General features: G+C 57.3%; 1 protein-coding gene across 1 annotated transcript in view; it reads left to right on the forward strand.

The window, feature by feature from the left end:
* The window catches only part of IGHMBP2 (immunoglobulin mu DNA binding protein 2), a 97551-nt gene that overhangs the window by 27450 nt on the left and 43078 nt on the right, over window positions 1-27023 (forward strand). The gene's annotated exons all lie outside the window — the stretch shown is intronic.

Raw genomic sequence — 27023 nt, forward strand, 5'->3', positions numbered from 1 at the left:
ACTCTGCTTTGCCGGTGCTGGGCCACCGTCTCGTGGGGACAGCCCGTTCCCACACGCAGGACGGTCGGATGCAGTCCTCACCGCCCCCAGCAGCCCGTGGCTGGCGGCAGGCAAGGAGATGACCGCAAGGTGGGGAGTTCTGTGCACACGACCCGCTGCTTCACCGTTGTTGACGGGCACAGAGGCGCTCTCCTGGCTGCCGAGGACGCTCGCTCTTTCTTCCTGTCTTTGTGGCCACGGCCACGGCGAGGCCAGGTTCAGGGACGGGCCAGAGTCCGGCCAGGGAGCATCAGGGTTCTAGCCTGCGCTCCGCACGCAGATGCTGAGAGAGATGTTGGTCGTTCTTCCTGAGGGTGTGGCTGGTAGCCAACCTTCCACCTGCAGGAAGCCTGTCTGCAGGAGAGGAGGAGGCCGACACGGAACCAGCCAAAAACTGGGGGAGGGAAAGAACACGATCACACTGTTTGAGCGCCTGGATCCAGCCGCACCTGACCCCCACCCCATTCTTCCCGGTGTCCTGAACTAGTCTCCTTTCTCAGCTGAAAACAGTCTGTCTTGAGGTTCTGTCACTCGCTGCTAGAATGACTTTTGCCGGTCCCGTCGTGCCTTTGTGTATCCCATTGGGTGCACCCGGCCCCAGCAGGGAGGCGGTACCGAACCAGGACTCCTCTGCTCCTTAGAGAGGGAGCGAGTCTTGTACCTTCACCCACGTGGTCTTCCCGTGAGCCATCCTGCCAGGAAGAGCTCAAAGAAAGGCCGCGGGGCTTGGGCTGGGGTCGTGGGAGGCCTCCGCGAGTCCCCGCCTCCCTGAGCCTGTCCGCTCCTCGGCGATGAGCTCACGGGGTTGAGAACCGTCTTGACCTCGCCAGCCGTGCCGACAGGCCCACAGGATGATCGACGGGCAGCGTCACGTGTTGCAAGACCTGGGTGTGGGTCAGCAGGCTCCGTGGCGGTGGCCCGGCACGGGGTTCGCTGTGGCCCCCGTGCCCCCCCCCCCCCCCCCGAGCCTTCACCCTCCGCTGCCGACCTCCATTCAAGCTGGTCTTGACGCATCGTTAAAATATCAGAGTTGACCGTTGCAACGCGTAAAGCTGCTGTTTGTCGCCCCAGGGAGACCTTGTTGGGACAATGTCCTACATTTGGCCTGGACAGGGTAGCCCCCCAGAAAGGAAACAACGTGCCAAGCCTGACATCTTAGCCACTGAGTGTGGTCTGCCGGTAACCCGCAGGCTGCAGCCCTTCCTGGGGGAACAGCCTGGAGCGGAGGGGTCCCTTCCGGGTGGGGGTGCTTCCTCTCCTCCGAGGCACCGAGCCGGGAGCCCTGCCTTTTCTTTTGAGGGGAGGGGGCACCATGGCACGAAACGGAGCCCCTGCTCGGAGTGTGTCAGCCCCGGGGTGGGGGGGTGGTTCATTCTAGATTCACCCCATGTGTGGCTCATGCTTCTGTTTCCTCATCTGTAAAGTGGGTAAATGACAGGACCCGTCTCCCAGGGTTGCTGCAAAGATGAGTTAGTTGCTTGAAGGTCACCAGGCCCCCAGAACGGTGCCTGGTGCTTCAGTGCTCAGGGGGTGCCTGCCGTCCTTGTCGTCTCGCAGAGCTGCGGCAAAGGTGAGGTGAAACGCACAGCCCTCCGCTCAGGGCCGAGGCGAGGGCGCCCAGGGCCCCAGGCACTGGTCAGCTGCCGGCAGAAGGTGTGGGTGCAGCGAGCCCTGGCCCTCCGCGCGGGCACGCCAGGCTTCCTTCGGAACAGCAGGGCTCAGCCTCGCCCCCTGCCGGCGGCCCAGGCTGCCCACTCCGTGTTTACCCGGGTTGTTTGGAGCGTTACCCGGAGGGACCAGTGGGCTGACGGGCACCGTGCTGCTTTGGGACCTTTTAGGCCCAAGTTATAACCTGGCACTTAAAAGGAACCGTGTTCTGTGCCAGGAGCACTGCAAAAGCTGCAGCCTTATTTGGTCTGGAAACTTCTTTGCTTGGACGAAAAGCGGACTAAGTAAGCAGGCTTCTCATCCGGGCGGGCAGATTTTTAATTGTGCTGGGGATGGGGCGTCCGGTCCGAGGATCCTTCTGTTGGTGGCCGCCCGGCCGCCCGGCCCTGCCCTCAGCGGCCAGCGAGCTGTCCTGGTGTGCGGCTTTATTGAAGGTGTGATGGTCACGCCGTGAACGTGAACTCTGCCAGCCGTCACCCCACCCAACTCCCTCGTACCCGTTTGTAGTTATCAGGCCCAGAAGTTCCCCTCCGGCCTTAGTTTGCTGAGAGTTTTTGTTTATTTGCTTGTTTATGAAATTGTAAAAAAAATGTTTTATTTTTGGGAGAGTGCCAGCAGGGGAGGGGCAGAGAGAGAGGGGGGACACAGAATCGGAAGCAGGCTCCGGGCTCCGAGCCATCAGCCCAGAGCCCGACACGGGGCTCGAGCTCACGGACCGTGAGATCATGACCTGAGTCGAAGTCGGACGCTCAACCGACTGCGCCACCCAGGCGCCCCACGTTTATACATTTTTTTGTTTTTTAAATCATAAATAGGGGCGCCTGGGTGGCGCAGTCGGTTAAGCGTCTGACTTCAGCCAGGTCACGATCTCACGGTCCGTGAGTTCGAGCCCCGCGTCGGGCTCTGGGCTGATGGCTCAGAGCCTGGAGCCTGTTTCCGATTCTGTGTCTCCCTCTCTCTCTGCCCCTCCCCCGTTCATGCTCTGTCTCTCTCTGTCTCAAAAATAAATAAAAACGTTAAAAAAAAAAATAAAAAAAAAATAAATCATAAATAGACTTGGGACTTCATCGTATGCTTTTTCTGTGCCTGTTGAGATGGGGTTTGTCCTCGGTTGTATGAATATGGCCTGTGGCATTAGTTGATTTTTGCGTGTCAGATCAGCCTTGAACTCCTGGATGAATCCCACCTGGCCACGGTGTTTAGTTTATGTCTATGTTGTCGAGAGGGGCAGATGACCAAGGAATATTTGGAAACTACCGTTTTGGGACCTGCTCCAGATCACAAGTGACTCTCCTTCTATGGGGCACCCACGGTTGGGTTCTTTTCGCGAAACGAGACAGAGAAGTCGGGACCTGGAGGCACAGACGCGCTGAAGGGTCCCCCCACGGAACGCAGCGCCCAGACCGTCCTCCGTTGTGATGCCCCTCACGTTAGCCCTCACCCGGAGCACGGCATCAGCAGGCAGGGTGGTCCCGGCCCGGCTGGCCTGTCACCTCTTGGGGTAGACAGCAGCGGGCCCCCATGTAAGGCCGTGTAGGATGGGCTTTAGGGGCGAGTTGGGGGCTGCAGCTCTCGTGCCTGCTGGTCAAGCTGTCGCCACTCAGAGGAAGGGGTGCCAGCTCCCGGTTTGCACAGCGCTGCCGTGGAGGCTGCTGGCGGCCCTGGCTGTGGGCAGGGGTGCGGGTGCCGGGCTGGGATCACACCGCCGACCCTGCACAGGGAATTTCTGGTCTGTCCTCGCGTGGAGAGGACAGAGCCTGTGGCTTCCTCCTTCCCGCCTTCCTCCCCCACTCCCCGCCCTTAGGCCCCGGCAGACCCCATCCAGAGTGCGAGCTCGCTCTCTAAATGTTCGGGAAAACGCCTTGATGTGGGCGGCCAGCGCGTCGTGGGGCAGGGTCCCGGGAGCCGCAGTGGTCCTGCCCCTCGCTCCCGCCGTGCGGCCGCTCAGCTGTGCTCCGGGCGAGGCCTCCGCCAAGGACTCTATCAGTGGGGCAACGGGGCTCTCAGGCCTCGCCGGGGGCGCCCCCAGCCCTGTCACGGAGGCGGCCCGCGTTGCAGGAGGCCGAGGTGACATGGCTGGTTTATGCCGAGAGGCACCGCCCCCCACCCCTGTCTCTGAGCCGGTGGAGAAAGTTTTAAAAACACAGAGCCACACTTGAAAGAAGATAAACATCTGTGTTTTTTCCAGGCACCAAGCAGGGCGGTCAGCGGTGTGGACGCTGTGGGCCCGCGAGGTACCTGGTGTGGCAAGAAGCAGGAGGCACTTTGCCATGGGTGACAGGGACCGCAAAAGGGCCGATTCTGAGCCGGGATCGGAGCCAGGTTCACACTGAACCTGGCAGCTGGGACGGGACTCCCCGATTCATCACAGGAAGAAAGGCTGTTCCCCTTACTACAGCCGCGTAATAAATTGACCCGAAACTGTCGTATGAAACGACCAGTTACCACGCTCGTGGGTTCTGGGGCGCGGGCAGATTGACTAGCCCTTCGCCTCGGGGGGGACAACTGGAGGGACAGTCTGTCCCCCAGAGCTGCCGCGGGGTCAGGCTGACGGCCCTGGTCTCCAGCCAGCTCCCCCTGAGCCCACCCTGCTTCCCCTCCGTCTTCTCCCCAGTGGCCTCTACCCAATAAACCCCACGCCCTGGAGTTCCGTCTCGGGCTCGTGTCCCGCAAACTGGGCCTGAGCCGCTGTGCGCCCAGCCTCGGGGCTCCCCGCTGACGATCGGCTTTGCTGTCTGCCCCCAACGCCGAGCGAAGAACTACTCACATCTCCCCTTGGATATTCAAGACGCATCTCGAACCCAGCGTGTCCGAATCCGTGCGGCTTCATCTGTCAGCCCCTCGGTGGTGGGCTGAATGGTGACCCCTGAAAGATATGTCCACGTCCTAATACCCAGAACCTGGGGATGTGATCTTACCTGGAGAAAGGGTCTGCAGGGGTAATGAAGGGTCTCGAGAGATCATCCTGGAGGCCGGTGGGCCCTCGACCCAGCGACAGGTGTCCTTGTAAGAGATGCACAGAGGACAGACACACGAGAGGAGGGGATGACCGTGTGAAGTTGAAGGCAGGGTCCCCAGAAGCTGGAAAAGGCAGGAAGGACACCCCCCCCCAACCCCCTGCAGAGCCTTTGGAGGGGGCGTGCCCACACCTTTGGATTGTGGAAGCCAGGAACAAAGGAATTACTGTTGTTTTCAGCCTCCCGGTACAGCTGCCCCAGGACACTCACACGGCCTCCAGATCTGGAACCTCATCCTCCAGATCCCCCAAATTCTTGCAGTCATCCTGTCCCCCTCTTTCTCCCACACTCCACACCCGTCTGCCAGCAGCTCCTCTTTGCTAGGCCTTCAGCACCTGGTTACCTGCCCCCTGGGTCCCGGCGCTGCCCCCTCATTGTTCCCCTGTCTTCACCCCGAGGCCGCTGGCTGTTCCCATGGAGTTGGGACGAGGGACTCGGGTCCTGTTCTTCCCTGGCCCTCCCGAGTGTTCCCCGCCTCCCCAGCGGTGGCAGCTTTCTCCTGCCCAGACTTCTTCTGGTCCTTCCAAAACCAGCCTCTTGCCTGATCTCAGAGGCCACATGGTGTCCCCTGTTCTGTGGGGCCTGCCCCGTGAGCTGCTGCGTTCTGGACACCCTCTGTGTCCCTTTTGTCCTCCCAGGGCTGACGGTGGTCCCTGGGACGGTGACTCAGGTCCTTCCCTCTGTGGTTAGCGCAGTGCCTTTCCCTGCTTCTGCCCAGGGGAGTTTTCCGAAACTCTTTTCCTGATTGCTCTCCTCAGTGTGGTTTCTCTCTGTCCCCTTCCCGGAACACCTCCCAGGCGTGTGGCAGGTCTGGGCCCAGTTTCTAGTTCTTCTGTCCTTTTCCGTTTCTATCTCTTGGTCTTTTGCATGAAATATTTTTTCCTTTTTTTTATTAAAAAAAATTTTTTTTTTTTATCGTTTATTTTTGAGACAGAGAGAGACAGAGCATGAACGGGGGAGGGTCAGAGAGAGGGAGACACAGAATCTGAAACAGGCTCCAGGCTCTGAGCTGTCAGCACAGAGCCTGATGCGGGGCTCAAACTCACGGAGTGTGAGATCATGACTTGAGCCGAAGTCGGACGCTTAACCGACTGAGCCACCCAGGCACCCCTGAAATATTTTTTTCTAAAGCTTATTTATTTATTTTGGGAGAGAGAGCGCTCGTGCAAGCAGGGGAGGGGCAGAGGGAGACAGAATCTGAAGCAGGCTCTGAGCTGCCAGCACAGAGCCCAACATGGGGCTCAAACTCATGGACCGCGAGATCATGACCTGAGCCGAAGTCGGATGCTTAACCGACTGAGCTACCCAGGCGCCCCTTGGTTCTGTACTTTTTTAGGTGGCAGGTGCTATCTAAGCTTTGGAGTACAGTGGGACGTAGAATGAACAGAGCATGCAGGGTTTTGAGCCCTCAGGGCTGGAATGTTCTGGAAGTGATGTTGGGTGGGGTGAGGAGAGGGACAGTGAAATAAGATTGTCTCAGAGAGTGGCCAGGGGAAGCTCATGGGGTCTGGGAAGTCCTCTCCAAGGAGGTGACACCCAGGAGGTGTTGTGAGAACTGAGATCTGAATGTTACGAAGGAGCAGCCATGCAAAGACCATGGAGAAGGACATTCTGGGTCAAGAGAACAGTGAATGCAATATTAGCTGAACCGATTGGGGTAACCGTTTTGCAACATATGTAAATCAAATCATTGCACTGTATGCCTTAAGCTTATAGAGTGATGTTTGTCAATTGTTTCTCAAACTGGGGCAAAAAAGGAGTAAGAGGAAATACTGTGAAACAGGAATAAGGTGGACACTGTTGAGCCAGTAGGAGGTGAGTGTGAGTGGGACAGAGAGCGATTGGATGGTCCAGGTCGGGCAGGACCTCAGAGGCCATGGAAGGGAGCTTGGATTTTACTTAGAGTCACCCTGTGTGAGGGTCCTTGGCAGGCCCCGAGGGCTTATAGAAAACAGGTTGCAGGGTTAGAGAGAGTGCAGGGTTGATGGAGAGAATTGGGTGGGTGGCGGATATTTTAGAGGTTGGAACTTACAGGATTGCTGAAAGGATGTGGGAGATGAGGGGTTGAAGAGAGGGGTTAAGACACCTCCTCGGGTTTTGGCTTGGGCAGCTGGGTGGATGGGGTTATAATTCCTGAGACAGAGCAGATTGGGAGAGGAATGAAGTTTTGGAGCCAGGATCTGCAGGACTGCAGGGACTCTGCTGATGATATGCTAGGTCTGTGGAGCCTATTAGACACCCAAGGAGAGATTTTTTAAGAAGTCAGGTCGATAGCAGAGTTTGAAGCTCAGTAGGGAGGTGGGTGATGGGATACAATAGGGGAGGGGGAGTCACTGACTCCACAATGCATTTAAGGCATGGGATGGGATGGGCTCATGCAGGAGGACAAATCAGGGTAGAAGAAAGAAATATGGTAAACTCTGACTACATTTCCTTCTTGGACAGCTCTTTGTTTTTACTAGTTATTCATTGCCTTGTTTTTCTCATTTGCTTAATTTTCTATGTACTTTTCACAAATTCATCCTCAGACACTCTCACAAAACTAAAAACCCCTCTTTCTTGGTTTTTGGTATTAGTGACTTCCCTGAGAAAGAGTGAATGGGAGGTAGTTGGTTTTTGGTTTTGTTTTGTTTTTGAGGACTTTTCTTTATCTAGTCTCAGTCTTGAATTGACAGTGTGGACTCTAGGTTGAAGATCGTTTTTACCCTGGCATCAGAAGGCATTATCTTTTGCTGTTTTGCTTCTTCCCTCAAAACCCTGCATGATCTGTTTCCTCTGAGTTCCTTTCTCCATTTTGTTTTGGCACCTCGTCTTTCATGTTTAAACATTCCCTGGAGATCATGGACTCTATTTTTATTTTATTGAAGAGGGCAGTACTTAGAGCTGATGGCAAACTCTGTTGGGGGGGGGGGCACCAGTGATTACTGGTTTCACTATCAGTTTATAGAGAAGGGCTCATTGGTTTCTTTGGGAAAACCTTACATACTGTCTGTAGGTCCTATCTCTTGGGCAAGCCACTTCCCACAGTATGGTAGACAGACTAATGGCCCCCCAAAGATATTTGTGTCTCATCTCCAACGCCTGTGTATATGTGACCTTAATGGCAGAAGCTACTTTGCAGATGTAATTAATTTAAGGAACTTGAGATAGATTATTCTGGATTGTCCATGTGGGCCTAATTAAGTCCTTAAAGAGGGAGGCAGGCATGCGAGAGACAGAAAAGGTGAGCGGAGAGAGTGATCTGAAGGTGTTAGCCTGCTGGCTTTGAAGGTGGAGCAGCGGCCACAGCCAGAGAATGCAGATGGGCCACTAGAACCCGGAAGAGACAAGGACACAGATTCTCCTCTACAGCTCCCAGAAAGAAGTCGGCCCTGCCCATCCATTTCAGACTTCAGACCTCCCAAACTGCACGACAATGCATTTGTGTTGTTTGAAGCCACTAAGTTTGTGGTCAATCACGGCAGCCCCGGGAATCTAACACACGCGGTAAAGAACCCTCCAACCTTCCAGCCGGCGAGCTGGGGGGGCGTCTCTCTGCTCTGACCAGCGGGTGCTTCTGCTTTTTCTCCAGTTTTCAGAATGGCCCCTCATTCCTGTTCTTGGCCTTGTCGCTGGATACAGACCTGAGGTTGGTTGGTTTTACGATGGAGAATACTAAGCATTTGTTGACCAGTGCGAATTTGTGCCGGGCTCTGAGTTTGCGGAAGAGTGTGAAACACACACTCACCTTCCCACCTGGGTGCCCACCCTCTGGGGGCTGAAGAGCCCGTGGGCCAAGTTCATGGATTCTGGAGCCCAATTCCTGGCTTCTGAGTCCACTTCTGCCGCCCCCTGGTTTGGTGACAGGCCACTCAACACCCCCCCCCCCCCCCCCGCCCCAGCTGCCTCAGCCGTTCGAGGAGGGTGCTCCTAACACCTGCCGGTGCTGTTGGGTACCGGGCGGTGCCTAGAACCGTCCCTGGCCCCCAGTGAGGGCTCCTGACTGCTGCTTAACAACCACGTGGCGAGTGTGTCTCACGTGCCTGGCATTACGCCGTCCTTCACCTGCTTGCTTTCATGTCCTTTTCCCTGTGGCCCCATAGGGTTGATGTAGTGGAATCTTTCCCTGGGAGAAATTCCCCGGAATGGGAAGTCTTGGGTCAGTGTCGCAGCTGGGGATGGGGGAGGGAGGGGAGTGCTGTAGTCGTCATGTTTTGGGGCCTTACTCAGCACACCGCCCCCCCCCCCAACCCCGACCAGGCTGGGAAGGGGGAGGCTGGTCTCAGGCGCCCCTAGGATCCAAGGCCCAGAGGCCAGGGGATCCCGCGTGGGGATGTGACTGGAGGCAGTTGGCACGAAGGGGGCTCTAGCAGGAGGCAGCTTCAAGCCCTGCGTCTCTACCCCGACAGGACTCTCCAGCCCTGCTGGGGAATCCTTTTTAGGAGGCGGAGGGTGGGGACCAGGCACAGCAGGAGCGTGGGTGTGGTGTACTTGGGGCTTTGCTCAGGGAGCCACTTGGCAAAGTGGGGGCTGGGGGTGGGGCTGGGGGTGGGGCTGGGAGGGGCTTGGGGCGGGCGGGGCTGGAGCTTGCGTGTGAGTGGAGCCGGGTGGAGCCCGGGGCGTGGCTTACACAGAGGGACCTGATAGGGCGGGTGCTGGGATTGGGGCGGGGCTTGTCTGGGCGGGGCCGAGTGGCAGGCGTGGGGTTTGCACAGGATGCTGGCTCGCGTCCCTCTCTCTGACCAGGTTTTGTTTGTGCAGGACCAACAGCCTGGCCCGGAGGAGAGGCAGCCTCGGGTCACTCGGAGGGCTGGGCGCTCTGCGAGGTGGTCCCTGTGCCCGGGCGGCCCGTGTGCCTCTTTCGTGGGGCCGAGATGCTTATGCATCCTCATTGCAGGGTCTAGGGACTCTCTTAAGCGGCCGTTTCTTCTCCCCGCTCCCCCATCACTGCTTGAGAAGGGAGAGGAGTTTGGGGAGGGAGGAAGGCTTAGTGAGATGACAGGCCATTTGTCCTTTTCTCTCTGCATTTCCCTCTTCCGCGTGCTCCTGGCTCTGCCCCAGTCAGACTGCAGTGCGCCAGATCTGGAAAAGGCAAAAATGTTCCCTTTGGCAAAAAGGAGGTGAAAGGAGCCTCTGGGGGCAGGGGATCTTGGCAACAGAGTGGACTGGCAGGGAGGTTGTGTACTATCATCCTGGCTGCCCTGTCATCCTGGCCTCCCTCGGTCACCTTGACCTCTCCTGGTCATCCGGGTGCCTCTGGCTGTCCTGACTGCCCTCTGTTTACTCTCCCTGAGCAAGCCCCGAGCTCTCCACGTTTGAAGTGGAATTTCCCAGTCAAGGATGAGTACAGCCCTGCCACACAAAATGACACATAGACCATGCAAGAGCCAAGTAAGTCATGGCCTTATTTGGGATGCGAGCTCATCCTCTGGGAGCCTGCAAGTCTCCTGGAGGGTTGACATCTTTTACCTGACCCTACCTGGACCCGGGACAGGATAGAGAGGGCCTGGGATGGCTCAGGCAGGGCTGGGCTGGTTAGACGGCTCTATAACCCACTACAGACCCCTCATTGGAGGGGCCCAGGATTTCGCCTTTGGAATAATGCTTCTCAGTGCCCAGTGATGGATGGATGCAGGACCTGTGTGTCCTTTCCACATTGAATTCTGGTAGAGGGTGGATTGTTCCCATTATACAGATGGGAAGACAGCTCAGAGAGGGTGCAAAATGGGCCCAAGGGCACCCAGGACAGTGGTGATGGAGCCAGGGCCAAAGCCAGTCCTTTCCCTCGATCACTATAACAGCTCAGTGAGCTCTTTATGACTGACTCCTGGTGGGATGGTAGATCCAGGGCACAGGCCTGCTCACTGTAGTGCAAAGGTGCAACTCAACTCAATTCCCAGTAGTTTACAAGTGATATAGCTAACAGATAGGAACACAGAGAGGTTGAAAGTCAAAGGAGGCAAGAAGAAACAAGCACCAACCAAAAGAAGCCTGGTGGAGCCAAGTTAATACCAGATAAAGTAGATTGTAAGGAATAACATGACTAGGATCGAGGATAATAACTTCATAATTTATCACCAAAGTGCCAGCTCCCCTGGATGACATAACACTCCTAAAGCTGTATGCTCCTAATAACATCATCTCAGAATTGATAAAGTTAGGTAGCAGCTCATGCATGGACTTGTTTTTTCATTCCGGAAGTCAGGTGTTGTTTTTTTGTTTTGTTTTGTTTTGTTTGTTTGTTTTTGATGGACTTCAGTCTTGGCCAGCAGCCTTGGGCAAGGCTGAAGAGTCAGGCCCTCCTCTTGGGGAGTTTGCCCTGTAGAAGGGAGAAAAAAAAATCACAGATGCGTGAAATAGTTGGAGACCAGTGGCTGGCACTAGCTGAGGAAGGTGTGGGTTTTGTACTGTAGACCACTCACGCTCACAGATGGCAACACCAGCAGGTGGACACATTCCTTACTCTCTCATTGACACAGTCACACACGTGTGCCCACAGGAACGGTCCTCCCACCCAGGTGTGGGGGAGTATGCTTAGGGGTTTCATTTGAGGAGGGCCCTCTGGGAGGTGAACTGTGGCCTTGAGCTGTCTGGATTACCACTCTGCCTCACCGCTGTGGCTTTCTCCCTGTCCCTTGTCTACCAGTGGGCCTCTCACAAACATGTCCTGGGCCCCTGTCTGCCGGGCATCATCCTAGGCCTGGAGCACAGCAGTGATCAAAATGGTCATGGCCTCTGCCCTCTTGGTGAACACGTAAACACGTAACGTATCGGTCAGTGGTGAACATACCAGGGAAATGAGGCAGGGTGGGAGTGTATGTGTATCACAGTTCTAAAAATATTTATTTTTGAAAGAGAGACAGCGTGAGCCAGTGGGGGAGGACAGTGAGAGAGGGAGACAGAGAATCCCGAACCCCAAGCAGGCCCCACCCAGACTGTCAGCACAGAGCCCCAGGTGGAGCTCGAACCCACTAACCATGAGATCATGACCTAAGCTGAAATCAAGAGTCAAACGCTTGACTGAGCCACCCAGGTGCCCCATGTATCACATTGTTTTATGTCAGGTGATCAGGAGAGGTCTCTCTGAAGAGTTGATATTTGAACAGCGACCCGTGGAAACTGAGGAAGAGAGCTCTGTGCACGGCTTGGGGAGGGGCGTTCCCGGCAGCGGGCACAGCAAGTGCAAAGGCCCTGAGGCGGATGCTTGGTGGACTGGAGTAAGTGCCTGAGGCAGGGACACCTTGCAGGCCGTGGCCATGACTGTCGCTGGCTAGGAGTGTGTGCAGGAGGTGGGAAAGGGCCCAAAGGAGAGTGTGAAGGAAGTGAGGGTGTCCCACATCTTGCAAGCCGGTAGTGTTATTCTCACTGGGTCAGACGTGTTAAATGCCTACCGTATGCGTGGTCTGTGCAGGGTTGGGGTGTGTCTCCTGGGGGGCACTGACCCAGCAGGGTGGCAGTCACTTGGGGGGCTGTGCCCACCCCTGCTCCCTGTTCTGGCATGCAGGTCTCTGGGTGAATGGGGCTGGTGCAGAGGCCCATGGTCCCGACGGATCCCGTGGCCCCGGATGCCCCCTCCCCTCCCAGCACCCTCCCGCCCGGGCCAGGTCTCCTAGAAACGCTGCTCCCATCAGGTCCTGTCTTCCGGGGTGCCCTTCTCCGCCCGTCCCGCACCACCTACCTGGCGACTCTGTAGCCACACCCTCTCTTGCCCACGGCCCACGGCCCCGCACAGCCTCCTGCCAGTGTGGAAGGTGCTGCTCATGTGGCTGGGCACAGGGTGGCCGCCCCATCTGGTCACCGTGCGGCCTTTCAGCTGCTGTGTGCGCAGTAAGGCCCTGAGGCCATTAAAATGCGGAACCACCTCCTAACCGGTTGATGCCTTGCCCCTTCCTTGCCCCCCTTCGTTGCCCCTTCCTGGCCTCCCCCCACACCCCCCGCCGTGGCCTAGTTGCCCATCTTCTTGCCCAGGACCCGCGGGACCTCTCTCTCAACATCAGATTCAGCATCTGAAGGGTGGGTACCCGGCGGCTGCCCAAGGCTGTGGAATGCCTGCCTCCCACACCTGACTGGTGTCAAGATTATTCTGTATAAACGTGCCTGGGTGGCTTGCCCGCCTCCTCTGTGTCCTGCCCTCGCCCGCAGGACCCGGCTCATACTGGCCGTTTGCCAGTTCAGCGGCCACTGGGCGCTCAGGGCGCTCAGAGTCGGGGAAAGGCAGGAGCCGGGCGGGGAGCCGTGGGGCGGAGCTGTGAATGGCCGGTGTCAGCGGGCGGCCCCGGGGCAGGGGCAGGGGTGTCCCGAGGCCCCGCTCTCCGGCTCGGACCTGGTTGGTGCTGGGGGAGGGCGTCCCTGCTCCAGCACAGGCTCCCCGCTCCGCGCCCTGCGGAGCACGGTCCCCAGGAGCTCACGCGGGCTCGCGCCGCCCGGACCGCCCATCGGGAAGTAGATGACAGGCTGGGCGCTGTGGCTCACGGCCGAGGACAGGCGCTCCGGGTGGCGGAACACAGCCTTCGTCCGCCGGGTTGGGGGTGGAGGCAGGTCGAGCCAGTAGATGCCGAGGGGCGGGGAGGGCGCAGGTGAGGGACAGCAGGACGGAGGCCGGGATGACCGCGAGCGGCGGCGTGGGCCGCGGTCGCCGCCAGGAGCTCCTTTGAGTCTGGATGACGAAGACCGCGCTGGACGGGATCGTGATGGTCCCGGAGCTGCCCCGCGTGAAGACGTGGGGGATGGTGTCCACGTGGAGCCCTGCCACAGGTGGGCGTTTCTGGGCGCTCTGTGGAAGGACAAGGCCAGCGTGGTCGGCTGGAGGGGCAGCAGCCGGAGGGTGGCCCGCCCCATGCTTGTCACAGGTGGGGACGAGGACTGAGAGGCAGGGCTGGGTGCCGGTGAACTCCAGCGGGCTCAGGCCTGTGTGCCGTAGGCCAGGTGCCTGACACCCCTCGTGGCTCGCGTGGGCCGCCTGGGGGCCGGCGTTCAGGATGGTCAGGCCCGAGGAAGACGAGGTCAGCCGCGGCCGGGTGGAGGACCGACGTCCTGTGGCACGGGGAAGCTCAGCGGCCGGGCCACCGTGCCTTCGCCCACCATGGCACCCACGCAGGGGAACGCGGCAGGTGGCTCTCTGAGGAAGGCGTGCAGCCGGACGGGGGTTGTCAGGGGCCGTGTGGCCCTCACGGGGGGGGGGGGGGGGCGCCCCACCATCTGTCCCTCAGGCCGGAAAGCCGCGTGTTGTGTGCTTAGAGGGAATTAGCACTGGGGGGGGGGGGGGTAGGTGGTGCATTCAAGTAGAAGTCTTCAAATGAGGAGGGAAATGATACCGTACCTAGGATTTGCTTTAGAATGTTCCGCAAGAAGATGGGGCGCGCCCGGGTGGCTCAGTCGGTTAAGCGTCCGACTTCGGCTCGGGTCATATCTCACGGCTTGTGGGCTCCAGCCCCGCGTCGGGCTCCGTGCTGACGGCCCGGAGCCTGGAGCCTGCTTCGGATTCTGTCTCCCTCTCTCTCTGCCCCTTCTGCAAACTCTCTCAAAAATAAACACACACACACCAACGAATTGCCATTTTTGCTCTTTGGGCCCCTCCCTCGAGCACAGAGCTCCAGACTGGGGTACTCAGGGGAGCCAGAACGTGTAAAGGGGGACATTTCCAGCCATCAAGTGGCAGGCACGGTGGCCGAACCATCATCTTGCTGGGCTGTGACAGTGACAAGCCGTTGGAGGGTCCCCGTGCCGGTCCTGGATGCTGGTGGTCACGGGCAAGGATGGGCCCTGTGGAGCCCAGAACGACGCAGGAAGGGGGCAGGCAGTGAACGTGGAGCCCTGGGTCTCCCGGTGTCCTCGTGAGCCACCGTGTCACTTGGCACCAAACGTCACTGCTCCCCGATGGCGAGTGACAGTGCAGAGCGGTGGGGACCTCGGGGACCAGGGGGCCAAGCCACCTGGGTTTACACCCTGGCTCTGCTCCTTAGCTGGTGTCCCCGCAGGAAGTCACAGAACTCCCTCCTGCCTCGGTTTCCTCATCTGTAAACACAGGGCAGGAAGGGTTCCTGCTCGGGGGCTGACGGAAGGATTCGGTTTGTTAGCCAAGCCCCAGAGGGACACCAGGTGTTACTGTCGCCGGATCCGTGAGCAGACGGTTTAAAGGGGGATTAAGAGACGTAGAGAACAGAGCGAAAGGCCCCGTGGGCAGTGGGAGACAGGACCCCTGGAGCCGCAGCCCTGCGTCCCTGGCGGACGTCACACTGTCCTATTGGAGTTCACTTCGACAAACACAAATTCAAGACAACATTGTGACGAGTTTCGAGAAGGCAGCTGCAGGGCATGAAACCCCTGCCCCCCACAGGTCCTCTGCGTGCAGGCCCGAGCCACCACACCGGCCGCACGCCCTCGCGGGGCCTGGGGTTCCCTCCCCGCCCCGGAGGCTGCCGCGCCCTCGGGTCCTCAGGGGGATGAGACAGCCGGGGGTCAGAGGGAGGACTGGGGGAGGCAATCAGGGAAGGAATTTCCTGGGAGGAGGTGGCTGCTGCGGGTGCATTCTGGCCCCTTTGGGGCTAATGGGGGCTGGGGGTGAGGGGCTCCGGGAGAACCGTTGGAAGAATGTGACCCCAGAGGAGGCCTCGGTGTGACTCATGCAGCAGCGACCCACCCGGCACGGAGGAGGCTGCCCGAGGCTCTGGCGGTGAGCCGAGGGCGAGCTGCTCGTGGCCGGATATAGATCTCTGGGGGGCTTCCCTCTCTGCTTCCCCTGGGGGCTCCTGGGGCCTCCAGGCGTTCCTTGCTTTGTGGCTTCGTCACTGCAGCCTGGGCCTCTGTGGTCACATGGTCTCTTCCCTCCTCGGGGTCTCTGTCCCGTGTGTGTCTCAGAAAGACACCTGTCCAGGTTGCGGGTCCTCCCCATGATCCAGGCCAGTCTCCTCGTGAGATTCCTGACCGGATTCCAGCAGCAAAGATCCTTTTTCTAAATTTTTTTTTTTTTCCAACGTTTATTTATTTTTGGGACAGAGAGAGACAGAGCATGAACAGGGGAGGGGCAGAGAGAGAGGGAGACACAGAATCGGAAACAGGCTCCAGGCTCTGAGCCATCAGCCCAGAGCCCGACGCGGGGCTCGAACTCACGGACCGCGAGATCGTGACCTGGCTGAAGTCGGACGCTTAACCGACTGCGCCACCCAGGCGCCCCAAAGATCCTTTTTCTAAATAAGGCCTGTTCACAGGAGCTGGGGCGTGGGATGCGGACAGGTCTTTTGGGGGTGCCGTCCAGCCCGTGCACCCCTCTGCACCAGTCGTCACCCCGAGGGAATAGGGGGTGCTTTCACCTCTGATGTGCGGACTGTGCCGATTAGCTACTGCTAACGCCAGATCCCGCGGCTCCGGCTGGCAGATTCCCCCCATCCGGGCTGGGCCAGCTGGGGCCCTGGGCTGCTGTCCTCACCCTGAACCTGACACGGCGATGCTCCCGCAGTGAACCACGGAATGCCTTGTGTGGCGGCCGCTGCCCCGTGAGAGCACGGTCAGAGCGGCACAGAGCCTCATACAAGCCGGGGAGGGCGTCCCTCGGATGAACCGGAAGGACGCAGATTGCGAGTCACCTGCCCGCAGACCCCCCTCCTGGCCCTGAGGCTGGCCGTGGGGGAATGTTCTCGGCCCCCCACCCGTGCTGGGCCTGGGAAGCCGGCTCCACGCCTCTCTGCTTTCCAACGCAAACAGCCACCTCGGGAAAGCCTGTGGGGTGGAAGGAATTTTAGTTCCCCCGTTGTTTGTGTTCGTAAAGTAGCAGAGTCTAAAAGGAGAACAAGCATTGCCTGAAATCAGTTTCCCCCCCCCATTAATTCGTTTTTTCCCACCTACTTTCCTTCCATCGAAGCAGATGAAGGAAGAGACCCCCCGCCCCCCCGCCTCCATTTTGTCTTTTCTTTGAATAAAGAGAAGCTTACTGTGTCTTCGAGATAGAAGCAGACTGAGGAGGGACGGCCGTCTGCTCTCAGCTTGGGCCCCTCCCACGCATGGACAGCTTGGGCCAGCCCGTGCCCAGGCGTGCCACGAGTGGCTGTCCCCGTGGGCGGAAGGGAAGAGGGACGGTAGCAAGGTCAGAGGAGCGGCCAGGGTCACCCAGGGAATGAGCGAGTGGCCGAGGGCAGAGCGGAAGCCGGGCCGGCCGCCGCTGAGTCCTGTCCTTGGACGAGGGTGCCGGCCGCCCACGAGCTGCTGTCCGTGCTGCTCCCCTGGCCAGGGGGACCAGCTCGGTCTCCTGATGCTCCCGGAAGTCCCATCACTGGGACCAGGCTCCCCATCCTCCCAGAAGCGGGAAGAGGGGTGCGAGATGCACAGTCCGGAGGCCCGGGGAGGTGGGCCTGCCCTGAGCTGCAGCCCCTATCAGCTCCTGCCCAGGGGAGGCTGGCTTTGTGGGGGCCTGGAGGACCAGAGTGGGGGTCCCTGTGCCCAGGAAAGTGCAGCACTGAGCCCTCGGGGACGCCGTAGGGCTGCGGCCCGGGGCCTGCGCGCGCGTGTGTGTGTGTGTGTGTGGGTGTGTGGGTGTGTGTGTGTGCGCGTTGGCTGACCAAGGCTGTCGGGCTCCGGTCCGTGGGTATTTCTGGTTCTCTGAAGTTCCTTCTGCACTCGGGCCTGCAGCCCAGACACCAAAGCCTGGAAGCCAGAGCCCTGGGACCCTGTGTCGTTCTGCCCCTGGTCTAGCTTTGGCTAAGTGACCCTGGCTCACCCTTCAGGTGGGTCCGAGCCTCACTCCCCTGGTTCTGTCACTTCCCTGTGAGAATCGGGCCAGGTGGTGCCGTGAGAGGCACCTGTCTCGTGCCTTCAAACGGTGGAGAGTCCTTGGGGTGGGGGGGGGGAGGAGGCATAATCATGGCCCCCCAAGATGTCCACGTCTGTTATGGGCTGAATCGTGTCCCCCCCCCCCCCCAAAGAAGAAACGCTGGGAGGCCTAACGCCCAGGACCTCCAAATGTGACCTTCTTTGGAAATAGGGTCTTTGCAGATGTGACCAAGTGCAGATGAGGTCATGAGGGTGGGCCCTGATCCACTGTGACCCGTGTCCTTATACCAAGAAGAAATTTGGACCCACACCCACGCCAGAGGGAGGACGACGTGAACACGGAGGGCTGAAGCGGTGTGCCTACAAGCTGAGAGCACCGGAACTTGCAGGCAGGCCCCAGAAGCCGGAGAGACGCTGGACGGGTCCGTTCCTAGCACTGAGGAGGGTGCACGGTCCTGCCGTCACCTTCACCTCGGACTTCTGGCCTCCAGAACCGTGAGACAATACATTTCAAGCCTTAAAAAAAAATTTTTTTTTTAGTGTTTATTTATTTTTGAGAGAGAGAGACAGGGCGCGAGCAGGGGAGGGGCAGAGAGAGAGGGAGACACAGAATCCCAAGCGGGCTCCAGGCTCCGAGCTGTCCGCCCAGAGCCCGACGCGGGGCTCGAACTCACGAACCTCGGGATCATGACCTGGCCCAAGTCAGACGCTTAACCGACTTGAGCCCCCCAGGCGCCCCGGCCTGCGGGTTTTAACTGGGGAAGAGGTGTGCTTGGTCTAGTTTACGCGGGTCCTCCTGAGGCGTCTGTGTGTGGGCGGCTGTCCTCGCCTTTGTGTCCTCACGGGGTCGCCGGTCTGTGCGTGTCTGTGTCCTGATCTCTTGTCATAAGGACCCCCGCCCTGATCAGGGTGCCATCTCTTTCAAGGCCCTATCTCAAAACGTGGTCACTTTCTCAAGTACTGGGGTTAGGACTCCAACCTGGGCATTGCACCCCATAACAGAGCCTTGGGAAAATGGGTGGGGAAGGTCAGGATTTCAGAGGCTTCTGGGCGTTTCCAGGAAGGCCCCCGCAAGAGCCAAGCCAGCATCCCGGAAGCTGAACCATCTGAAAATAGGAATAATAAAGCCGTGTGGAGAGAGGTCCTTTCTCTTTGGGGTCAGCAATTGAGGGGGGTTGAGAGTCCAGTGGTCTGAGCCCATGGTGGGCGGTGAACCCAGTGGAGGCGGGAGTCCTACCAAGCCTGGGGGAGTCCCTCTGTGAGCTCTTCCTGCCGGAGGAGCTGGGCACTGTCCCAGCTGTAAGAGCCATCTGTCCCCTCATCTGTGACCTGGGGACGGGACAGGCCAGATGAGCCCTATCGGCGAAACGGAAATCAAGTCCCAAAGGAACTCACCAACTCATAAATACAGCAGTGACTTTTATAGCAGCTACCCCCACACAACCCGGAATGCAGGGGGGGGGGGTGGCCCCGGGTGACTGCAGGGCTACACCGAATTCCCACCGGCCGTTGTCCTACTCTGGGCGAACGGCCACCCCCTCCTGCTCGCACGCGTGAAGGGCGCCGTTGCACTCGCTGGGACATCCTGATTTTTCGGGGGCAGCGCGTCGACCGATGGTCCGCACAGTTTGTCACATTCTTCGACATCCGACTGGAAGGTTAGCTTCAGCTCAGCCCCACCCCGGAAGAGCAAATGGGGGGCCGAGCCGGATGCAGGCCCGGGGAAGCCAAGAGCTGGGGAGCGGTGGGGCCTCACGGCCTGCGGTGCCCGTGGGAGGGCCGAGAGCTGGCTTTGATTTGCGCCCAAGGAGGTGATGGACCGTGTATACTCCACAAGGCAACCCCGCTTTTAAGGGGGTTGGCGCCCCGCCAGATCCCAGGCGTGGCCGGCCAGGTCCGAGCGCTCTCACCAAGACCAGATCTGGGTGTTTGTCAGCGGGGAACCCCGGCCGCACATCTGGTCCCTCTGAGTGTAACACTCTCCCAGCTGGGACGGTCTGCATATCCCATTCTCTTGGCCGTGTAGTTACTTTGGGAAGAGGGGTATCTCTCCAGTTCAGTAGAATTAGAATCTAATTTATCCAAGAAGGGTCAGTCCCGGGAGTTCTGTGGTGAAAGCTCTCTCCTTCTGGGGTTGCCGGACAAGGCAGAACGGAGGTCTGAGAAGGGAGACCCATTATGCCAGCAACGAGTGGGCAGGGAGTGAAGTGCCCAGCCGGTGTGTCGAGGTCCCAATGACACCTGGATCCCCCCGTGCCTGAAGCCCACGATACGTTTTCAAGTTTTTAGTTATACCGAACCACTACATTGCTTTTCCCTTTTGTCCATTTTGACTTTCAGTTCTGTTCCCGCAGCCTCAGGCGTCTTTACTTAGGCAGTTACTTGAATGACAAGAATAAGAGATAGTCCTCATCAGCCCTGTCTGACTTCAGGAAAAAAGGAGAGAAAACAAACAGAAAGACACTGATGAGAAGCAGGTCAGGGAACCGCCGAATTATTGGCTCCCGGAGAGCAGGGTGGGAGTGGCCCAAGGGGCCTTCTCTCTGAGGTTAACTGGGCGTCCTGAGGTCCCGTGTCAGTGCCCTGGGGCGGCCACAGCGTAGGACCACAAATCCGGGGCTTTAAATGCCGGGAATTCATTTTCTTGTGGTTCTGGAAGCCAGAAGTCTGAAACCAAGGTGTCGGAAGGGTGTTCCCTCTGGAGGCCCTAGGCAAGAATCTGCTCGAAGCCTCTGTCCCGGCTGCTGGTGGCTCCCCCAGCCCTCCGCCAGCTGTCCTCAACGTCCTTGGCTGTGGTCGCATCACCCCAGGCTCTGCCTCTCCTTTCTGTGTCTCTGTGACTCTTCACACGACCCTCTTGTAAGGACGTCAGTCATTGGGTTTAGGGCCCATCCCGATCTGGTGTGACCTCTTCTTACCCTATTTTCAAATGAGATTGCGTTTTGAGGTTCTAGGTGAACATGAATTTTTGGGGGGACACCATTGAACCCAGTGAGGGCCATGTCTACACCCCTTAGTTGTGTGAGGCAAGGAAATGAAGTGTTTGCAGGAAGGGGCCCCTCTGGCTTCTGTGGCTGAAGATGCCACGTTATCCGCCCCCCTCCCCCGCCCCGCTCATCAGGAGCCGCCACTGAGGAAAACCATGAGGAGGTTCCTCAAAACATTAAAACTAGGACTTCCTACGATCCAGCAATCCCACTTCTGGGAATGTGCCCGAGGGAAATGAGATCAGCATCTCAGATTGGTGCCTGCATCCACGTTCATCGTCGTGTTATTTGTAGCAGCCGAGACGTGGAGACATCTCAGGTGTCCGTGGGTAGACAAATGGATCTTATTTTATTTTCACTTTTTTGAAGTTGGTGTATTTATTTTGAGAAAGAGAAAGAGAGTGCGAGCTGGGGAGGGACAGATAGAGGGGCAGAAACAATCCCCAGCAGACTCTGCACTGGCGCTGGGGAGCCCCATGCGGGGCTTGAACCTTGGAACCGTGAGATCATGACCTGAGCTGAAACCAAGAGTCGGAGGCTCAACCGACGGAGCCACCCGGGCGCCTCCACGAATGCGTTTTAAAAATGGGGTACATGGGGCGCCTGGGTGGCGCAGTCGGTTAAGCGTCCGACTTCAGCCAGGTCACGATCTCGCGGTCCGTGAGTTCGAGCCCCGCGTCGGGCTCTGGGCTGATGGCTCAGAGCCTGGAGCCTGTTTCCGATTCTGTGTCTCCCTCTCTCTCTGCCCCTCCTCCGTTCATGCTCTGTCTCTCTCTGTCCCCAAAATAAATAAACGTTAAAAAAAAATGGGGTACATGGGGAATATTGTTCGGCCACGAAAAGAAGGAAATCCTACCGTTTGCGACGTGTTTGAACCTGGAAGCCGTTGTGCGAAGCGAGTCAGGCACAGAAAGCCAAGTGCTGTGTGGCCGCACTTACGTGTGGAATCCAGACGCGTTGAACTCCCGGGAGCGGAGCGGAGACTGGTGGCTCTGGGGCTGCAGGGTGTTGGTCAGGGGGCCCAGGCGTCCAGCTACAAGACGAGTAAGTCCTGGGGGTGTGATGCCCGTGTGGTGACGGAGTTAACGGTACCGTATCGTGAACTTGAAAGTTGCTCAGAAGGTAGGTCTGAAGTGTTCTTTTCCCTTTGTTTACGGAAGAAGTTTTTTAATGTTTATTTATCTGTGCAAGAGAGATAGAGTGAGAGAGAGACCAAACGTGAGCAGGGGAGGGGCAGAGAGAGAAGGAGACACAGCATCCGAAGCAGGGTGTGGCACGGGTCCATGCGCACGGCCACATCCCACTGGGTCTTGAGGGGCTCTGTGCCCTCCTCGGTTAAGCGCTCCCCCAGACCCATTCCTACGCAGATCAGCCGGAAGTTGACTCATACAGAGTACGGAGTCCCGGCCTGGCTCAGGTGGGGGGCTGGTCCAAGGCAGGGATGACCACGCCAGGGAGGCGGGAGGATTATGATTTCCTGCAACAGAGGCCTGGGGAGGTTGGAGGCCTCCCCAGACGGGGGAGGAGGGAAACCTTTCGGCGGGAGAAGCCCGTGGGTGGTTTCACAGAGTTTGGCTTTTCGGGGTCAGCACCTGCCCTTTGGCTGAATAACAGACCCGTGAAGTGTGAATCCGACGGATGTTCTGATTCAGCCAGTTGCCAGAGTGCATCGTGAGTTTTGTTTTTCTGTGGTTCCCCCAAGTCAGTCTCGGCCTCCCGGCTACCAAAAAAAAAAAAAAAAAAAAAAGATTTCTTTCAGCACTGACCTAGAGGGTCCCTAAATTTCAGTCCGGATCTCACATCAAGAAATCAGAGATTTGAATTGTCCTGAGGTATCCTGTCCTGCCAGAAGCAGCCCCCTGCCCTGTGGTCCCGGGGCTCCCGCCTACTCTCGGGGGGGGGGGTCTCTGGCAGTGGCTCTGTGGCCACCCCTCTGCTCACTGTCCTGGAGTTTGAGAATTCCTCTGTCCTCCATCCAGGGACAGATTTTGTGGGGACCAAAGCTTATCAACAAGAGGGGGACGCCCCTTCTGAGAAAGAACACAAAATCGTAAATTCAAAGTTAGATCCAATGATGAGTATGTATTTCAAGCAGAAAGAGAAATCGCAGCAAGCTGTCGATTTTTAAAAGCAACAAGTACCACAAATAATGCGAAACACAGAAAAACAGATGCACTGGTTTTTTTTCTACATTTTTTGCTGCACGCTCTTTGATAGCTTTTTCATATGTCCACAGTTTTTTTTTTTTTTTTTTAATTTTTTTTTTCAACGTTTATTTTATTTTTGGGACAGAGAGAGACAGAGCATGAACGGGGGAGGGGCAGAGAGAGAGGGAGACACAGAATCGGAAGCAGGCTCCAGGCTCTGAGCCATCAGCCCAGAGCCCGACGCGGGGCTCGAACTCACGGACCGCGAGATCGTGACCTGGCTGAAGTCGGACGCTTAACCGACTGCGCCACCCAGGCGCCCCTGTCCACAGTTTTGAAAGATTTCCAGAAAGAGAACTGAGAGATAGCTCAGTCTTTTTTTTTTTTTTTTTTTTTTTTAGCATGGTCGATCAAAAATTGTCTTGTGTTATTTTTTTGATTATTTTTTGTTTATTTTTTTTTTAATTTTTTTTTTCAACGTTTATTTATTTTTGGGACAGAGAGAGACAGAGCAGGAACGGGGGAGGGGCAGAGAGAGAGGGAGACACAGAATCGGAAACGGGCTCCAGGCTCTGAGCCATCAGCCCAGAGCCCGATGCGGGGCTCGAACTCACGGACCGCGAGATCATGACCTGGCTGAAGTCGGACGCTTAACCGACTGCACCACCCAGGCGCCCCTATTTTTTGTTTATTTTTGAGAAAGAGAAAGAGAGAGAGAGAGAGAGAGAGAGAAAGCTCGCCCACATGTGCCCACAAGTAGGCGAGGGGCAGAGAGAGAGGGAGACACAGATTCTGAAACAGGCTCCAGGGCACGACGCGGGGCTCAAACTCGGGAACTGGGAACGGTGAGATCATGACCTGAGCCGAAGTCGGACGCTTCACCACCTGAGCCACTCAGGCGACCCCCAAAATTGTCTTGTGTTATTAATAGTTAAGAGATTTTTCGTAGTTTCATAACTCATTCTTGGTAAGGTTCTGCACATTTTTAGGATTGTTATCAACTCTGGGAAGATCTTCTGTCCTGTTTTTCATGCACGGATAGTAAAGTTTCAGGGCACGTCCAGTTTTCTTGTATGGCGGTTAATCTGAAATGGATGATGCTCGTTGATAGTTTTCTTCTCACTTTCCTTGCTGTAGTGGTGACTTACGACTTTCAGCTGCCGTCGCTGATGTTAAATCGGCACAAAACGTAAATATTTCCCAGTGTATTAGGAGATTATCATTAACCGGATTATCAGAAATCCAGTAGGCTCTTGATTTCTTCTTTTCCAAAAGGATCTCTCCCTCTTGGTGAATTACTTTGGGTTAAATTCAGTTCTCAGTTGCAAACTTATGGCTGTTGACTTCAATATTTATCTTTATCTCTTCTGTGTCATAGTCCATTAATTTTTTTTAAATTAATTTTTGAAAGAGAGAAAGAGAGAGGGAGAGAATCTCAAGCAGCCTCCACACCCAGCACGGAGACTGTCATTGGGGTCAAGCCCATGACCAAGAGATCATGACCTGAGCCGAAATCAAGAGTTGGACGTTTGACCAACAGAGCCATCTGGGCGCCCCACGTTGTCCATTAATTTTAATCTGAACTTTCTCTTAATTGTTCACAAATAAACAAGATTAGAGATAACCAAAGAAGGTTCCCTTCTTACCCATTTAAATCAGAAGCTTATAAATTCTCACACTTTGGGGGGAAATATTCCAAAATATGCCTCCAAATTTGAAAAATCTTTTCTTTTTGTTTGCAATCCATGCTTTCCTTTCAGCTCCAAAATGTAGCTTGGAGTCTTGAGAATGTCATTGTACCCACAGCAGAGGACTTGAGCGGCTTTATGAGGAGAGCCCATCCCCGCCTTGTGCTCAGCTCTTTATTTTATCTCACTTTTTATTTTTGTAATGTTTATTTTTGAGAGAGAGAGAGCGAGCGAGCACGAGCAGAGGAGACTCAGAGAGAGAGGGAGACACAGAGCCCGACGCGGGGCTCGAACTCACAAGCCGTGAGATCACGACCTGAGCCGAAGTCGGATGCTTGACCGACTGAGCCCCCCGGGCGCCCCTGTGCTCAGCTCTTTCAAAGGAACAGCCCAGTCGGCGTGTGCACTAGAGCATTGCATTTACAAGGTGGACTCGAGAAGAGAACCCATACCCACTGAGAACTCAAGTGCTTGGCAACCGCTCTGATGACATATGTCCTGCTTTTCTGGTTGTTTGCCGAATTTTCAAAGCCCTGAGAACGGGTTCTTCCCCTTACAATGGTCCGCATCTGATTGGATGAATCCCCCACAGACTGGCTTCTGGCCTTTACATTTCTCCTCCACCCCTACCTCCTTCGTGTCCTGGGTGCCACGGGGGCACCGTCATAGCCGCAGACAGCCACCTGAACACGTTGTGGGACCCCCTTCCAGGACGGAGGCTGGAACAGCCCCGTGGCTTAAGCTTTACGGGCCTCACGATCTCGGCCGGGCGGGGTGGGGATGGGGTCTCTGTTCTCAGTTCCCTGCATTTACTAACCGGAGGGTCCGCACGCGCAACGCTCTTGCTGATGGTTCTTGTGTCCGTGGTTGCATGCCGCAGGCCCCCACTGTGGCCAAGTTAAGTAGTAGATAGAAATAGCGGAAAGATGCGGAAGAGCCTCCGTAATCAACACACAGACTGGAAAACCTGGCATCAGAGCAGAGTAGGCATCAGAACAAGATCTCAGGGCAATGTCAGGTTTCCACTGGTGGGGATGGATGGTTTCCAGATGCTTCTCCTGTCTTGTTTTGCTGCCCAGAATTCAGAGTCCTGGGACAGAGTCGGCCTGGCCCGCTAGGTCCCAGGCCAGCCCCTTACATGTTCTGGGGCCGTGGGGACCAGTAGAAAGACGCAGAGAAACCCGGGGTCTCTGGAGGGGTGGACTTCCTGATGAGCCACATCTTCCTGCAATGAGGAACAGACAGTTCCCCAACAGCGAGCCACGGACTCCTCAGGAAGGGGACCGGAGGCTGCATAGCACCCCCCCGCCTCCGATTCTCCAAAAGGTCCATGCACAAAAATAGTGACGACCCCTGCGTCCTTGCTGTGTGCCAGATAGAGCCGAACCCAACATGATCGCCTCATCGACCCCTCAGCAAACCCATGAGATGGGCATGTGTATTTTTCCCACTTCCGAGATGCACGACTAAAGAATTAGACCGCACGGCAGCATGTGGCAGAGACGAGGTTCGCCTCCCGTACCCCGGCCCCAACCCTGTGGCCCCAGAGTTCTCGTTCCTGCAGATTTGGTAGTGTTCTCTGTAGAGAAAACAGAGAGATAACTCACCGATCACTTTCACTGAAAAGCCCTGACGGCCGGGGCGCATGAAACACGCACCCGTACGCGTGGACATCTTTGTAGTTCACGCTCTGGCTCCCAGATCAGGCCTCCAAAGGCAGGACATCGGAGACATTGTGTTTCGCACATTTCCCGTCAAAAGAGAGGGTACGGAGTGTTTTCTGATCACACGTGCTGTGGGATCGGGCACCGTCCCAACGGGTGAGAACCCATCCAGTTTTCCGCGTCCGATGATTGGAGGCCTTTCCCACAGACGAGCGTTTCTTCTCCACGAGCCGCTACTGCCACGGGGCTGTGGTGCTCGGCTCGCGATGGCCTAATGACACGCAGAGGCGACCGCGAACCGCACCCCTGTGCCCCCACGAAGCCCAGGCTGCAGGCTCAACCTCTCCTTAGCCGGACCCCCCAATACCTGTGGCCCCACCGGTGCCGCCTGGCCTGAGGCGGAGAGAGACGGAGGAGAAGTCGGGGTAGAAGGTGGCCCCAGGTGATGCACCGTATTGACAGTGGCACCGAAACGTGACCGCGTGAGCGATCTCCTGGGTTCCTCCCCTCCCACGTGCAGCTGCCCCGAGAGGCGAGGTTGTCCTCGTCATCAACCATCTGCTTCTCACCGGCCACTGTCACTGCCGCGGTTGGAGAAGGACCATGGAGCAATGGGGTTTGTGGTGGAGACGTGCGGGTTGAGCACTGGCCGTGTGACGCTGGACAAAACTTGGCTTCTCTGAGCGCCCCTGCTGTGAAGCATTGGACAGGTGTCGGTTATTAGCCGCATGAGCACTTATTGAGTGCTAATGGCATGCAAGGCCAGTGCTGGTACTGGGTGCTCCCTTAGATGGCTGCGGTGACTGATAAAGGACCGCCCACCCCACAGGCCTCCCTGGGGCACGCAGACCTGGGGGGCTGGCTCGAGGTGGGAAGGCAGGTGACCCAGGAAACCGAGGGCGCTCCGAGCTCACACGCTCCTTCTGGCTCAGGTCAGTGAGTGCCCAGGGGGAGCCGGTGGCACCACTTCCCAGAGGTGCCAGGGGATCCCAGGCCCAGACACATACGCACCTCACTCCCAGGACTCTCCTGCCTCCTGCGACAGGGGGGCACAGACCTGGAGATCTGCCAC

This window comes from Leopardus geoffroyi, chromosome D1 (assembly GCF_018350155.1).
Source record: "Leopardus geoffroyi isolate Oge1 chromosome D1, O.geoffroyi_Oge1_pat1.0, whole genome shotgun sequence".
Taxonomy (NCBI): domain Eukaryota; kingdom Metazoa; phylum Chordata; class Mammalia; order Carnivora; family Felidae; genus Leopardus; species Leopardus geoffroyi.